Here is a 5,255-nt window from a genome sequence, read left to right as displayed (position 1 = left end):
GTGACCACGAGCAGGGCGGTCTCAGTGGAGTGGCCACTCTTGAAGCCGGACTGGTTGGTTTTTTGAGCTGGGGAGTGACTCTGGCCCTCTTCAGAGTACACTGCCGGAAGAGAGGGAGGTGTTGATTAGAGAAGAGAGAAAAGGGGAATACACCAAAAACCAATGCCGGCCTTCCTCATTGGGAGAAAATGTCCATTTAGAACCCCCAGCATTGCTTACTGACCTGGAATCAGTTACCACATTATGCCAAGATATCACTTACACTGTAAATATTGATTCATTGAGTCTTCCATATGCAATGCAAAACCAAAGATGGCACCTAAACAAATAAAAAAATACAAATTCTACAAAAAAAAGAGAAATGAGGCAAAATTACCCACAATTGGAAGGCAGACTCAACTTGTCCCACCCCCACTGTGTGCTCAAAGAAAATAATTTGATCTGCTAAGGATAGTCAATTCTACAGAGCCTGGCAACATCAAGACACTGGCTGTGATATATGCTCTCCAGAAATGATCAGGCGTGAATAGTTTTCAATCAAGCCCAGGTGAGGGCAGTTCCCAATCGTTCAGAGGACATCAACTCTGTGGGAAAAAAAGGCATTCACCCTGTCGTCACGCCAAGAACTGCTGCTTTTCCATCCTCCCTTTACCTGGGAGTCAGGTTTTCCACCCTCCCATTACCTGGGAGTCAGGTGTTCCACCCTCCCTTTACCTGGGAGTCAGGTGTGACCACCCTCCCTTTACCTGGGAGTCAGGTGGGAAGACAGCGTGGCCATTCAGTAGCATAATTGTTCAGTTAATTATATGGGAGAAAAGAAAAACAGGGCTGTATTTTGATTTGATTCCATATGATGATCCCCGCCAGACATGATGATGACCAAAAAAAAAAAAAAAAAAAAACACATGTTGGGCTTTGATTTAGCTACAGTAGGATGCAATCTCAAACTTAGCCAAAAAAATAACAGAATTCTAGTACAAAATAGTGTATATTGGATAAACATGAATTATATATAATGAAATTCTTTCTTCGCAGGGTAGAATGAGCACATCCATTATGCATGCACTCACATATTCAGTTTTCATTGTGCTGCAAATAGAACGCGTCGTTCAAACCGGAATGTTTTCATGTTTGTTCATACCATGTTTGCACCATAAAACAGCAAAGGCGCAGTTATAATACACATGAATAAAACATAGATTAACAAGCAGGTGAAATTTTCAGAGCGGAGTGTGCCGCATCGGAATGGCGAAAGTTCCCCTGCATTTCCATAAGCCTCATCTTCTTCAGGCACATGAAAGTCGGAATCACCTCCTTCCAGCTGTTAGGAATATCTCAAACATTCCCATCATCTGTCACTGTTCCGATCCTTTCATTACGGGAGGAATTTCAGTCCCGTGAGTTACGTTTCCGCAACACAATGTAGATTATGGGGAGAATGCTCCAGGACATACACTCAGTGAGCAATTTATTAGGTATTTATTAGACTTAAGTGAAGATTAAGTGTTCTGCTGCTGTATCCACTTAGAGGTTTGACACACTGTTGTGTGTGAAAATCCCGGGAGATCAGCAGTTTCTGAGAAACTCAAACCACCCTCTCTGGCGGAACAGTCATTCCATGGTCGAATTCACTTAAATCTTTCTTCTTTTTTACCCCATTCTAACATTTGGTCAGAAAAACAGCTGAACCTCTTGACCATGGCTGCATGCTTTTATGCATTTATTTGCTGCCACATGATTGCCTGATTAAATATCTTTATTAGCAAGCTGGTGCACTGGTCTACCTAATGAAGTGATCACTGATTGTATGCTGTCATCAACTCACAAATTTGCTATTAATGTACTATTCTGAGATGTTTAATCTTTTATAGTATGCCCACAGTCAATCATCTAAAATCAATATTGAGCCATTCATATCTCTTCATCTCCCAACTCCAACTTCAGGGCTGCCCACCCCTTTTCTTACAGATCTGCCATCCTATAGGTTTTCATGAAAACCTACTGGATAGTAGATCTCCAGGAACAGGGTCGGTCAGCCCTGCACTAACTTTAGCAGAAATGTAATTGATGGCATACATAATCCTGTGCATAATGTCTAACATGTTGGATTGATGGAGGAGTCTGGCTGGTGTGTACAGTCTTCTCCATTCTCCTACTCAGACATAGGATGCCCTTAGATACCTGTACCAAAAATATAAATGTATAAAACAGAACATAATAGTACATGTGTTAATTTCTCCAGTTAAAGACTAGAGAACTTGCTTTACAGGGAACAGATCTTTCCCTTGAAAGAAGTTCTGATTTGGTGCACCTTACAGATAACATTGGCATAACAATGTCAAACATCTGCTGAAAAGGAAACTTTTAATCTTGGAGGAAAGTTCATTGATTTTCAATGTTTTCCAGTGGCAAGATAGATGCATTTTCCATAGGCAAATGGCTATTTCCCCAAACAGACTAATCTATATTACATAGCAAATATATGACCCAATATTAAACAGCCCCCAGGGCTTGAGGAATGAATTTTTGAGATGCAATGTGATGCAGAGATTTCAATTTCACATTGTGAGATATTCGGTGAAGGCACTGATGCATAGGTTTGGGCGTATCCAGACTTTCACTCTGCTATATCCACAGTGGGAATAAGGCATACCATTTCAACAGAACCAAAAAATGTCAACATATTAACGCATTTGTAGTTCTACCAACTGTTCATAACTGATTGCATTAATTTGTTATTGTATATATATTGTATTTCAAAAGAATGTTTGGTCTTATCATGGTGCAAGTGACAAAATTCAAAGAACTGATGTTACACGGTGTCACATAACCCTGAGAGAACAGAAGAGCTGGACATGGGGTGATATGAGAATTCCTAGTTGCCTGGTTCTTAGTCTGGTTTGTGGAGCAGGGAGAAAGAGTGAACGAGAGTGTTCGCTTAACCAAAGTCTTTGCTCTTCTCCTTCACAGGTTCTGGGTAAAAATAATAAATGCGAAATACCAAACGCAAACAAATAAACCAACTGTAGCTTTTCATCTCTCTTTCGTTCGCCCGTTCGCCGGTCTCAGCCACCTACTGTGGAAAGAAGCACACTTTCAACTCCTGGACTGATCCATAACACAGTGCAGGTGTGTGCTGACTTAACCAGTAGGACTGGTCCTCAGATTGTCCCGCTTTCTTCCCACAAACCGTGCCCTTGCCACAACCGGTTAAAATAAATATCTGTGACATTTTGAGTGTACCATTACATTTCAGAAATGAGACACATTTTCCACTTAAATTCAGCACAGATGTTTGTAGAAGTGTTCGGTTCATTAACATTTTCATTATGACAATATAGTTGTTTTTTGGTTTTCTTTGGATTCATTTTGTCTTTAATGACTGTTAATATGACTTTGGCAAGTGGGCCTGAACAGATGATATGTCAAATATTGTGAAGAACCTCAATTTCTCCGATCCCCATTAGCAAACCAATTAATTAAATGGCTACATACAAGTTTGTCTACAATTCAATTTATTTTTAATAGCTTTATTAATTTGGTGTTAAAAAACTAAAACTACACTAGAGACTGGAGATTTCATTGAAACAGTATACACATAATACATTTACATACAGTGTAAATTCTGTGGAAAGAAAATATCCTGCTAGCAATAATAACGCACATACAGCATCAATATTAAGCACTATCACACCTTCCCTGTTTACTTTGCACTGTTTTTCAGCTCAACTGGTTTGATTTACAGTAGTGTGTCAAAATTGTAAAAGCCGAAAACATTAATTCATAAATAACTTATGAAAATGCATCTCAAATTGGGTTGTTTCTGTTTGCTGTTACTCATTTCAAAACAGAAAATGAACTGTGACAAACATGTGGGATATGCAATTAATGAATAATGTAAAATGTGTTATAATGCTTGTCTCAAAGCATTCTTTCCTTTTTTAACAACCAAAGCCTTTGTGTATGACTGTCTGTAACAAGATAGGAGTCATTGGGGTGTTTTAGAGATATCCACACATTAAATAAAACCAGTCATTGTGGGGAGTGGTTTAATAGGGCTACTGTATGCTGTGCTGTAGATTAAACTGTGCACACATTCAGCTCTGTGGACGTCCATGAGTACCTGCAGGATTATATTTGGAAAGATGTTGCTTTTGGATTTTTAAAATGTAAATTGTGGCCCTTCAAGGCCACAGGATGAAGGATCCACGAGGCACGTTTTATATGGCTAAACTGCAGCCTATATCCAGAAAACACATCACACTTTAGTGAAACTATCTGAATGGACAAATGCTACTCCAGGTAAGTGGAAACATACATCATTTCATATTTTGGCGAAGCACCTCTCTAAAGTAGTTAATTCCGAAAAATGGGATTGTCACAGTGCTTTTGATGTCATTTGTGAGTCTAGTTTTTCAACATTGTCTAGTATTTAGTGAGGGAAGAGTGTCACTGAAAGCAGGTTAGAGAAACATGCAGGAACTTGCTTGAATGAGTTCATAGAAATTAGGTTTATCACTGCAATGACTCATATATTTGTCATAAATAACCATAAATAGATTAAATCATTAGAGCTTTTATCAAACCCAGTCCACTGACCTGCCAAGCAGTGAACACTGCGGGGAATATATATATATATATATCTGGGGGAATAATATCAATGCTCAAAATGACAGTTGCAATTTAGTTAAAAATTCAGCATTGACACAAAATTAAATGGCCTGCTCTTAATATGAGTAGGTTATAGGTATTGAGGCTGGGCACAATGTAAATAGTGCATATGGAGCCTCTGCATTGCTTTTTGTAATCATTTGATTTGCTGGGTCCACAGTGTGTAATTTCTCTGAAAGTATATCCCCCACCCCCACCCCCCACACACACGTGCACATACACACAAACACACACACACACACACACACACACACTTTATCTGCCATCCATCTGCTTCATACCACCCCAAGATAGCCCCTCACAATTCAATAATACACTTCTGCACTGACTGATGAAGTGAATACCCAAGGTGAACAGTCATTTCCTACAAGGAAAGTAAACTCCTTTACACTGTATTGGTGTTTCCTGTGATCCAATCTCCTCTCAGGCACAAACTTTTCAACTAGTACCAAAATTACAGAAGGGGGAAATTGCAAAACACTCACCATGGATGAAAACCTCACCCAGTGTTCTTCTGGCAAAAAAAAGAAGACTTCGTTATTGCTAACATGTCTTGCGAGCTAATAAGATCACCAAAAGAGGTG

This window comes from Conger conger, chromosome 8 (genome assembly GCF_963514075.1).
Source record: "Conger conger chromosome 8, fConCon1.1, whole genome shotgun sequence".
In the NCBI taxonomy this organism is placed as follows: domain Eukaryota; kingdom Metazoa; phylum Chordata; class Actinopteri; order Anguilliformes; family Congridae; genus Conger; species Conger conger.
This window is presented reverse-complemented; position numbering follows the sequence as displayed.